The sequence below is a fragment of the Hippocampus comes genome, unplaced genomic scaffold (assembly GCF_001891065.2).
Source record: "Hippocampus comes isolate QL1 unplaced genomic scaffold, H_comes_QL1_v1.1 scaffold135, whole genome shotgun sequence".
Lineage (NCBI taxonomy): Eukaryota > Metazoa > Chordata > Actinopteri > Syngnathiformes > Syngnathidae > Hippocampus > Hippocampus comes.
The window spans coordinates 1,358,670-1,371,275 of NW_017805583.1; the positions used below are offsets into that span (position 1 = coordinate 1,358,670).

At 39.8% G+C, this 12,606-nt stretch overlaps 1 protein-coding gene across 6 annotated transcripts in view; it reads left to right on the forward strand.

Moving 5' to 3' along the window:
* Window positions 1-2,777: 2,777 nt before the first annotated feature.
* The window catches only part of adgrb1a (adhesion G protein-coupled receptor B1a), a 113,475-nt gene continuing 103,646 nt past the window's right edge, over window positions 2,778-12,606 (forward strand). For 5 of the 6 annotated variants that reach the window (XM_019880070.1, XM_019880069.1, XM_019880071.1 and 2 more), the window contains exon 1: window positions 2,778-3,335. The gene's annotated coding sequence lies outside the window, so the exon portion shown is untranslated. The remainder of the gene's footprint in view (window positions 3,336-12,606) is intronic. The other variant, XM_019880074.1, reaches the window with a different exon arrangement.

Genomic DNA, 12,606 nt, shown 5'->3' on the forward strand with positions numbered 1-12,606 from the left:
CACCTACCTGTGGTTTTCAGTGTTTTTGTGTTTTGGAAAATAGTCCCCCAGCGACCCTGGTCAACTACCCTTTCATGAAAGTGTTCAATTAACCTTCTTTTTCACACACTTTACAGAAAAAAAAAACATGTTGTTGTCCTCAAAGTGGTGAAGGCAGGGGAATTTACAAAAACAAATTTGGACTTGATGTGACGACTGGTTTCCCAATTAAAAATTTAGTTGTAACAGTACTCTACTTAGTCTACATAATAAATATTGAATATACATAAACTACTACTCTAATAATAAATAATAGGAATAATAATAATAATTGTAAGGAGAAGCAGAAGAAGAAAGATAAACTTTATCGTCTAATATTCTTTTCTAATTAAAAAAATACTTTAAAAAAGAATTCCTGCAGCAACAAATTTCTCTGTCTGCGTTTTGAACCAAACTTTCACTGTCCTCATGTTGGCTGTCTGCTGTTGCATCTATGGGTTGTCTCAAGGTGTTTTTTTTTTCTTTAACCTCGATTTCTCCACATAAGGCAACTGAGAACAGATTCTCATTTGCAATGCCAATCTGGCAAATCGAAATATGTAAACTGTACCTTGTGATTTAGGTTATGTTCATAATGCAGGTCAATTCTGATTTTTTTGCCCAATGTGTCATGTGTCTGACCTAGTCCTCTTTCATATGTGGATATAAATAGGAAGGATATGCATCCGATGCGACTGCAGTCTGGACACTCAGGTCTCGCATTCATCTGACCTACACATCATCAAAAGGCGACAAATGTCACGGCTGTTTGACAAAACACACAGGAACTGAAAGTAATCACGATCGGAAGAGCAGAAAACAGTGGTGTAAAGAAGATGCTTTTGAACTGATGAATATATGGGCGGAGTGGTCAGCTCAAGCACGAAATCCTGTAGGGTGCGAGTGGTGGTATGCATGGTGAGCAGGCAGTGGCGATCGAGCTGGGTCTTGCCGAGGAGTTTTTCATAGATCAACACGGATGAGTGAATATGTCTACGTGAGAAGAGAGGGCCAACTAACCAGGGAGTTTAGTTCAGAGTGGCGACTGTTAAGGGACCACAGGTGACAAAGTGGATGGTAAAGTGGCACATTATCTTTACCTTGCGGAGAAGAGTGTTTGAAGCCGATCTATTTGGCATTGTGTATTTCTGTTGAAAGGTAACAGCATCCAACTATTGAATATACCTATTACACGATCACAGGTTATCACAGACTTTGGAAAGGGGGTCATTTTTCTGTCAGATGAAATCCCAGAAGCTTAGTACATAGAGAGTAGAAAGTGTTGCGCTACATGACCCTTCCACCGTAAGTGCTTAATATGCAGCCATTCCTAGTCCAGGGGTGTCAAACTCACTTTTGTAGTGGGCCACATTGTCGATACGGTTTCCCTGAGAGGGGCCATTATGACTGTGAATATTGTGAAACCGTATAAATGTATGATCGCCTCCACATATTACATATACAGTGCACAACACATTGGTGGATAACTAGTTTTGAAATCTGAAGTCAAGAATAATGGTTTGTTCAACCATTGTGCATTTTAAAGTATAAGTACGTAATGAGATAATGCTTGGAATATCTCTATGTAATGATGGATTACATGTGACAATTTTATATTTGGGTTCAGACTTTAGCAAGCATCATGGAAAACTGGGCATGCTCGATTGGCTCTCGCGGGGCACACAAAATAATATGGCGGGCCAGATCTGGCCCCCGGGCCTTGAGTTTCACACCAGTACTATACTGTAGTCACTTCACAATAAAAATGTGGATTTTAGGTTTGAACCCTTTATATTTTTCCCCAAAATGAATAACTTTGGGGCTCTTGCACAGGCTGTCTGTGTATCTTTGGCACAAAGACAAGTCCGGGTATACATATGCTGACTGACTCAACCATAACACATGAAGGAATAATCGTTCGGGTGGCTCCAAAAAGGCGGCTGGCTTTGCTATGCTGTGAACATCTGTCCTTCCAAGGTCTTTGCACCACCCTGGTGAGGAATAAGCGCATCACTCATTGCAGCCTTTTCCAAGTACTGTACTGTAGAAGCAATGCTAACTTTTCATTAATTATTGATGTGCAGACAGACGCACAGACAGACCCCCCCCCATAATAAATCGAAGCATATAAAATACTTTACACTTTAGACTAATTTAAAAACGGATCCAAAATCCGTTGAACAATATTGTAACTACAGTACTCAATTTAAGCTGACGGCTATTCCAGTTAACAAATCTCGGCATTGTTTTAGCTGTATTACAAATAACTTGGACACAGCCGTCATATTCATTTAATCACTTTTCTGTCTGCATAAATTCATCAGTACTAAGACATGTACTGTGTATGATCAGAGGGACGCAGACAGTCAATCACTGTGAATCTAATGCTATATTTAAATTGCTGGAATAAAAAGCAAATACACAGCTTGTAGCTCGCCAGAGAAATACTCACGGAAACCCAGATTTGGTGATTTAATTAATTTCGTGATCAGAAACATTGACCGGAAAATATTTGTAAACAATGTTAGACTTCGTATGCTCTGAATATGTTGCTGTATTGTAATTGATGCTATTTGACTCCAGAAGATGGGGCTGCTGGTTGAGTTTTCCAATGCGAGGTCGACCCACCCACCTTCTAAACCGGCGATCAGCTTTGAACGTAGGAAAGACCGAATTTCGACAGGAAATTAGCCTTTTTGACTTCAAAGTAAAAGCTGTCCCTGGGGAATTATTAGCTCATTTTTATTTTGAAAGAAAGCACTGGAAGTCATTTTGGTGTAATTCAATTCCTTTGACGGCACCGTGGACGGGATTTCCAAACAAGGAATGCGGCTGTTGCTGCAAGCAGACAGAGAAAAAGCAGAGCTGCAAGGCTTCGGCGGCGGGTTCGGGGATGTGCGCAAGCCCACCTCTGATTCACTCCTCCGTCAAACCCACACATTCACCTGGAAGATAGTAAAAACTGTGAGCAGGGGAGATTTGGACACAGTTGAAATGTGGAAAAACAAAACTCACAGGAAGTACAACTAGCGGGTTATTTCTCTGTCAATTAAAGAAGATGGACGTTTGATTGAGGAACAGAACAAGAAAACAACATACGAACACACTCGTTATTTTCTTTACCTTTTTACGCACTGAGAGACCAAACGGAATCAACGGACATTCCCAACTCGTTGGGGTTTTACACATCTCAATATCAACAATTTAAACATTGGTGATTTTTGTTGACCTATCGAAGGACTTACTGGCACACTTTTTTTGGATTTGGTTGGTGTCCAGTGACAATATGCATCAAAGGGAGAAGTGACTTGATCAAGGTAAATTTTAATTTTAAAATTAAATGCATACCATTTTATTTGCCCGTTGACATCAAGTTCACTGTGTGTGATTGTGTTTGGACATTTGGGTCGGTGAGTGTGTCTCAATTTTTTTTTGGGGGGGGGTCAGTGGTTGGTGGCTGTGGACAATATTGACTAATGACAGAATGATTGCCACCTTGATTTACACAGTTGTCGAGGTGTGATATACGCTGACTTGCAGTCAAGGAGTTTCGCTTGTTAAATCCCCGCACACCGAAACCCAATGTGCCGTGGGTGCCGCTTTGGGCATTCGCAGTCTGCGGTCCAAGATAAAGACGCCCGTTTCTGTCGAGTGATTTCGCCTTAATTGTCACATATAATTCACCCTGTTGCAATACAATGGACATTTTCCAATTACTTAATTTTGACGTTATCTTGCAAAGATATAGTCACGAACTTTTAAGTGGCATTAATTATGCATTGATAATTTCAAGTAAATATACTTTCATAATTGTTTCACATTTTGTTTAAAATAAATAAATACAAACGTACTTTAGTTTGGATGTTTTATTTGTTTATTTATATTATTTATGTAAGAAGTGTTTATTGGATACACACCATGTGGTTCCCCCAGAAGTGACTTGTTCTATATGAGCATTACACATAAAAAAAAAATACAAAACCCCCACAAACATTTTGTGGCATTTCCAAACACCCAACCTTATTTTTCCTTGTCTTGAAATTCAATTGTCTGCAGGTTTATTTGATCCATGTTTTGGTAATCGAACACAACTGAGCCATGTTGAAATTGTGCCCATTCCTTGGATTGCCTTTCATAAATAACCCTTATATAGCTGCAAACCTAAATAATGCTTTTAAAGAAATTCTTTGGTTTGAAAATTTCAAATATTATTCTGTTTTGGGCCATCATTATTCAATAAACGTACCAGCATAGCAAACTCATGTAAATTTATTATTCTTGTTTTAAATTTTCCATTTTCCACATTATTCTACCAAAACATTAAAAACAAGCTCATATTTTTGACAAGACCCGCTGTTACATTATGCAATGCTCTGATCAAATTACGTGAATCATAATGATGCCTTTTGTAAGTGTGTGTGTGTGTGTGTGTGTGTGTGTGTGTGTGTGCGCGCGTGTGTGTGTATGTGTGTGTATGTATATATGTATGTATGTATGTATGTATGTATATATGCACAAATGGAAACAAAGTATCAGAAAGAATGAAACCAAGCTCAACCTGTGCCAGTAAAATAAAAGGGTACGGTGAGAAGAAGAAATTCTAAATAATCCAAACTATGCTCATTATCAAGTGTGTCAGATATGGTGATGGCATTGATCAATAGAGACTGTGTGTACACCTTTGATTTTTTCACAAACTCTATATAGGTGAGAATGTTTTATATATTTGTTCATATTGACACTGTCAGTTTGCAACATTGATGCAAGATTTACTTTGCCTATTTAGCAGAGCTAATGTGAAATTAAAATAGCTGTGACTCTAAATACAAAATTGAGGGGAATTGTGAGTTATTTAAGGCATTAGCACTGAAGACTGGAATTAAAATCAATATTTTGCCCCACTTTTTGAAGGAGGCGGATATTGCATGTTAAGTCGTCTGGCCACAGAACAATAATTGACCAAAGTATATCACAGAAAAGACATGGCCATTCTGTCTGTGACTGGCACGGTTGGCTTGTCAAGTCACAGGAATTACACAAGCCAGCAATACGACACGGGCTTTTGCAAAATCATTCATGCATTTTTTTTCTTGTTTTTAAACCTAGACGTTCCTTCCATTGTTGTTCCACTGTTGCCGTTCAAATACAAATATAGGCAACTGCCTTACCTCGTCTCATCTGCTCATTCTCTGATCACACCCCTCAAAACAGGGCTGCAGTGTCAAAGACTGCGTGCTTGAGGAAACCTCATATTTGAATTTGTGGCATCAGAGTGCAGGAGAGGGAGACATTGAGGTGGGGGTACAACGGGAGTCATTGAACAGGAGAGATGTATAGATAGGTGATGAGGAGACAGTGAGCAGGATGACAGAAGACGGAGAGAAGGCATTGTAAAAAGGAACTGTAAATACGACAGACAGACCATGCTATTGTGCGTCCTCTGAGAAGGACATGATATGACCAAGGTTTGAAATACTCAGTCAGCAATACCGACACCAATCCCTCAGAAACCCAAACCCTTTAAGGTCAAGATTACGAACAAAATGAATGTCCCCAATGGTTTTTCAATCTTACAGTTGAGCTAAATATATTTTCTTCGAGAAACTGCTACACAATTCACCGGATTCACTTCCAAAAATACAGCCTCCCGGAATATTGGACTGAATTAAAAGCTTGAAAATGTTAGTAAAGAACTCCTGGCCCATATGACAAACAATTACACTTTAGAGTGACTTACGTCTATAACATTCACAAGACTGACTTTTGTGTTGCACTGTTGTCATTTGGGGAGTTAACATATAAAAACTGGATGAATCTGATCGGATGCTCTGGTGACACTCATCACGTTATATTCAAATCGACGTTATTGATACACATTACGGATGGAGTGTTTGGACAATTTGGACAGTTTTATTAAAGTGAGCACACAGTCAAATAAATGTGTAGTTTTGCACCCGCGTGTGCTCTATTCTCTGCATCCAGAAAAACGAAGCAGCAGTGGTAGTGTAAGTGTAATTTTGCAGCTCGGTGATGAAGTAGCGTTTCCAAATATAAACAATGCTTTACTGTTTTATGGGAGCTTGACAATTCTTTCAGTTTCAAAGTAAAATTCAAGATTGGGGCCCAAAACAGCTCCACCTTGTTGTCATGGTAATGAGCCCAAAGTATAGGAGCACACCTCTCATTCGAGGGGTGGCTCATTTACATGAGACGGGAACACACCAAAAATGAAACGAAACAAATAATGGCTGTTGTTTCGTCATGGGTGCCTAGCGTGCAATCATTTCTATTTCGACTGAAGCATGTTAGCATGATATTGTATAAGGAAACCTGGAAATTGTTCTGATAGGTGAACAATTATTAAAAAATGTATTGTTGAGCAATTACAATTATGCAGGTGTAATATTCAGATTCTGATTGTCCCCCCCAAAATTGTGTGTGCATTAATGTCAGCCAGGCTTTCAGCAAAATTGTCTTTGTGTTTTTCTGTTTTAACTGAGCATGTGAAGCGAAAAGAAACACGATCTGATTTCTGCCTGCCTTGATGGAATGAAAACAGGCATGGCAAGCATCAATTTACTGGAAAACATTTAATCAACACCCCCCCCACGTTTCCTGTTGTCTTTGTACACGAAAAAAAAATTCAGCTTATTTATTTATTTTTTTGCTGATTTCCAAGATCTAAGACCTTTTCTCTGTACACAAAATTCCCATTTCTGCTCTCAAATCTAAGTCTGTGATGGTGAGCACATCTACCTCATGTGTGACATATCAAGTTGCTGATTAGACTTGCATGATTATTGCACAGGTATGCCTTAGGCTGCCCATGTTGAAAGGCCGCTATAAAATGTAGTTTTACTGTTGTGGGTGGTGAACCACACAGTATCTGGTCTGATCGCCATTTGCCTCATTCCGTGCAACACATTATTGTACAATTGCGCTTGAGGGTGCCAACAATAAAAGTCCACTCTGAGAGCTGCAGTTTTCATTTTCCAGGAATTGTGTACAGATAGATCCTTGCAACACGGGGTCATGCGTTGTCAGGCTGCAGCATGCGGTGATGGTTGTGGATGAATGGCTCAACTGATCAATTCGTGGCAAAGGAGATGTGTTGCACTGCAGGTGGCAAATGGTGGTCACACCTGATACTGACTTGTTTCCCGACCCCTCAGACGTTCCCGATAGAGATAAACCGCACATTTTTGAGTGGCCTTTTATTTTTGGCGGTCTATCACCTCTGCAATAAATGCCTTGCATTGCACCGCGTGAGGAAACTGGAGCTCGCACCATATTGTGAATTTTATGAATGGAACCGCGTGCACATCTGCGGTCCTCGTGCAAGTCTAAAGCGACCAGCGTGCGCACAATGTGGAAAGATTACAAAACTGGAGAAGAGATTGACTTTTCGTACAGACCCACACAACAGCGCCTGGGCTGGTGGGATCATTACAACATATGGTCTTGCACGAATGCGACCAGATAAAATTCGTACTCGCGATTGCTAAAAAATAGCTTGCATTTGCGGCCAATTTCGCGCCTAAAAAAAAAAAAATATATAGTGATTCTTGACCTTTAACCAGATCATACGCACATTCACCGAACCCTTCATTCGTGACAAATAAAAACATATTTTTTTTACAAATTCAAGACAAAAAAATGCATTTATTGAAAAAGAGAAAAAAAAACTGTATAAATATAAAGTATACGTTTTTTAATTGTGCACAAAATGAACCAGCCAGTGATAGCCAAGCGGGCGTGTCATAACTAATTGACATGTTGAGTCGTGTGTCTTAACCTCCTTGGCAGAGGCTCTGTTGAACCCCTGAGACTGATTCACCGAACCCAGGTTAAGAAGCACTGATATACGGTATATCACTGGATCATTTATCACTGGATGAACAATGTTATTCAGGTAGTATGGGCAAATGGCACTGTAACACCGCCACTATCAAAAGCTCATTTAGTGACAACAGTGGCTGTTGTATAGTGCACCCCTTGACGTCTTCAACATTGTTGGCGGCCATTATTTCTGCTCAATGTGAATCGACTTTCATCAGAAAACAGCACTCAGGCCCACTGGTCTCTTGTCCAGTGCAAATGCTCCCTGGCCCCTGCAGGAAGCCTGGTGGTGTGGTCAGGTACCCATGCAGGTCATCTAGCACATAGACCACGCTGATGTAAACGGTTTCAAATGGTCTGACGTGACACCTGAGTGCCTCCTACATCCCTTACCGGTACATGTGCCTGGAGTGGTGTGGCATTCACCATTCGGTTTCTCAGGGCATTGTTCACAATCTAGCCGTCATCAGCAAGGCATGTGGGCCAAAGGATGTCCACTTTGACATCTTTCGTGACTTCTAGTCTCTCGGTATATCTCTGTTGCTACCTGCTGATGTCATTCTGTGACTCTAAGCTCAGTGGCCACTTCTGTTTGAGAACATGCTGTTTGAAGCATCACAAAGGGCACTGTTGATCCATTGTTAGGTGTTGTCTTGGTTTCATGATGTCAAAATGTGAACAGCATGATGAGGACGACTGTCAAAACACCAGCTCAAATCGAACCAGGACATTTATTGTTCAATTCAAGGATCAAACGCCTGTTGTGAATTTTGCCGACAAGCTCCTCGTGAGAGATCAGCAACTTGTACAAAAAGTACTGAAACATGAAACAGTTGGACATGTGCATTCAAAAGCTTAGAGAAGGTCACATGAAGTTCACTATATATATATATATATTGAACGCGTCTGCTCACAATGGAATGCGACATGAGGAAGCGTCACTTCCTCGTGTAAGGAAGGCGAGAGGAGTCAAGTGGTGCATTCAAGTGCGCTCAGTTTGTTCGAGAAACGAACTTTGTTCGTCATCCGAGGCATAAAAAACTCGAAATTTTTGGTCGAAAACCAAATTGGTTGAGAACCGAGACGTTCGAAAACCGAGGTTTGACTGTATATCCATTTTCTAATCTGCAAGCGTGCTGGCTCCTATCCCCAACTGTCTTTGGGCAATAGGCAGGGCACACCCTGAACTGGTTGCCAGCCAATCGCAGTGCTACGCATATAAGTATATATCCAAAGAGATGTAAAATGAGTGTGTGTATGGATTTAGCAGGTGTAACAAATGGTGATAGAAAAATTAGTACATTTTATGCGAAATATATTATATGTTTTATAATAGACCATATAGAAAAATACAAGTGTAATTTCATTTTACTATAACACCATACCTATTTTTTTGAGCCTTGCGCGTCTTCAAATCTGAACCTCTCCTTGCAATTTAATCTTGCTCTCTTTCATACTCTGCCCGGCATAATCTCTCCCCTCTTATCTCAGTTTGACACTGTTTTACATTTCTCCACTTTCTTCTTATCTTCTCAGTTCTGTTCAACTCGGTCAACTCGGCCTCACTTTCACCAGCTGTCGCCATTCTCTCATGTGATTATTTCTCAAATGTCGTCTCCTCTCCTCTTCTTCTAAACTGGAACATTCTGGCCCACCTCTGTTAATCCGTTCATGCCTTTTCCTGTCTTCCGTGTCTCTTCTCCTATCCTGCCGTGCCGTGCTGAGCCATATGTCAGGATGAAACCTCTTGCTATGATACTTCCTGCCACTGTCCATTGATAATACTTTTAACAGCACCACATTTGTCTGCATAACTGGATCCACACCATACCGTTTCTGATCTAAGATCTTGTTACTTTGGATTTTTGATTATGTACTTTTAACCACAGCATCCACAATGGAATATGTTTAGCTATTAAGTTTAAACATGTTCAATACTTATGTGCAAAAATCCTGATCTATGTGGGGAAAGCCGACAGTCTTGAGTAATCGCATGATACCAAAATTTTGAAATTGGTACTATACCTACATAATTAACAATATTACGGTAACAAAAAAAAAAATAGTGGAATAATAGTACATCGCTAAACAATTTCAAATTCATTTTATTTGTAGTTGTGCAGGATACCAATTTGAATACTTGGGATCACATATACATGTCAAACATTTTGAAAGAATTTAGAACAGCTGAACACAAAACAGTAAACATTCTTAAACACCACTGAACATTTTGTTTTAGTCATGTCATCGTGATCGTATGAAACTAAAAGGGTCCTAAGTTTATGATAGACCTCCAACAAGGCTAAACAAGTAAAACAGTCAAAACAATCCATTGCGCTTTGCATTTGGGTTTGTTGTGCTGTGCCATTGCAGCTATCATGCAATGAAACAGCGTGACTGTGTGCCGTTTGCTATACAAACAGTGCCTCATCGAGCGGAACTGATCGGAAACAAGAACACCTATCACAAAAATAATTTACACATTTGAAATGTGTTACAAATTAACCTGTTGCTCTTTAGAAATCAGCACACCCGGTCAGGACGTCAGTGAGCTCTTAAATTCATAGCGGGTAGCTGTAGAACATGGCTTGCAGACAGACATTCCCCTTGTGCCCATTCGGTGCGTCCTACCTTTTGGACGTGTTGACAAAATAAGTCCAGGCAAGACTGCAAGCATCTTGTTTCTTCACAAGGAGTTTAATGTTTGCAAGAATGTGAGAGTTGGCAGCGCCATACGGCTGTGTCGCTGTATGCGTGCGGCACCAACACACATAGGGCTGCACCTCGTTTGACATTGAGGTGAGCTTCCAGACTGCATTTTTGTTTTCAAATAACTCTACTTAAAATTCATGGTACAGAGTCATTTTTGCTGTCTAAAAATTCCTGTTAGGTATTAGTACTTGGATGTTCTGACATCTTTTGCTCATTATGAGACAAAAAGGAATTAGATCAAATGTCACACGTTTAATTTTGTCTGAACAAGAATAAGGCCCAAAAACATACAAAAACGAGTAGAGATCCCAAACAAAAGGAAAATACGAGGGTTTAACACTGGACCATCCCATATTAAAGGTTGTTGTATTCAGTGCGGTCCCACTAACCCAAGAAAAGACACAAATCTAGATTAACAAAGAAAGAAAACATAAATGGAGTCATCAGCCAAAACTAAAACAGTCAATTGGAATGATAAAATCTTCAACATGCTAATCATGCATTGAGCTGGGCAGCTGCGGAGAAAAAATACACAAAGGTGAGACAACAAAAAAGAATTACAGCTAAATGGATAAGTCAAGTATACCATTGCAGGTCTGCTCATTTCTGTTAAGGCTTGAGGAGTGGTCACAATAATTCGCAAAAACATTCCATTTTTACACAAGACTACAATTTCAGATAAAGAAGGGAGATATGCTTTTTACATTTTTTTTTTTCTCGCTGCATGACAAACTTTGGTCTGGGCTCGATGCAGTCAAATACCACAACATTTTCATCTCTGAGTACTGTCCTGTGCTGACAAAGAAAAACTTTTAAATATTTAGACGCTCAGGTTAAACCTTTATTTTTTTTTTTAGATGAATGATAGAGATAGCCTTTCACCCAATTCTTTTATGGGAGACATTTAATCCTTTCAGGGACAGTGGTTACTACAGTGGACAGCTTCTCATGTTATCAGGTTACAGGGTGTATGAAAGGGTTAAAGCATATATGAGAAGTTGTATTATTTATTTTCAATGGACGCAGTAGAAATGTAACAAATTAGAAAGAGCACATTTCAAAGAACAATTAATCTTGTTGCTTTGGAAGAGGAAAGATGTACCAACCTTTAAAGCTTGGATATCATTAGTGACTGATACCCTCCGCCTGGACAGGATTTGATATGTCCTCAATGAGAGATTGGAAGAATTTGAAAATATTTGGAGATCGATGATTTCATTCATGGAAAGAATAGATGGTTAAAACACAGGTTGCGTCACAGATTCTGAGGAGCACTTCTCTTGGGGGTATGGTTGATTTATTTTATTTATTTATTTATTTTTAAATGTATGATTGATTATCTTGTTATGTTGCGGGTCTGTTTTACATTTTGGATCGCGTAGCCAGAGGTATGTTTGGAAAATGAGGCACTATGTCTGTTTTAATATATAAATAAAAATAATCTGTATTCATACTGTGTTCTGTCTCCCAAGAAAAAAAAAATTTGAAACAGTTGCTGCACCAGTATTCATGTATTAGATGTGTGCCTTTCAGGGCGTGGCCAAGTGAGTCACGTCCTGTGCCGGAGTCAGCGTGTGGCCTTGAGTTATGGCTGCAGCAGCTCCTATGTGAGTGTTTTCACTTTGTGTGTTTTACCATTTGTCCTGTTCAATAAATGGCTGGATGTCCGTCGGTGCTTGTGTTTGTTTTTGCCCACATGATGGGATTAGAGAAGCTTATTTGTCCCCTTTTTTTCCGTTTGCTATCGCCTCGGCATATCTGAAGCTCACCGATACCTCAGGTGTTTGCTCGCAACATAAAAGAAAAGCAAAACCAATTGACATAACTCGAAAAATGTGTAACTTGGGGCACTCATAAGTCAAGTCGAGATCAGGAATGACATACGTGCCAAACAAATGTCAATGACTTGCTGCGTCGACCCCTTCACATTTGCAGACTGGTGGAGCAAGACAAAAAACATTTCAAGCTTATGGGTCCAGTAAAATGAACCTTCATAGAGTATGGGGGAGATTTGATGAGCATGCGGCTGTTTGCTCT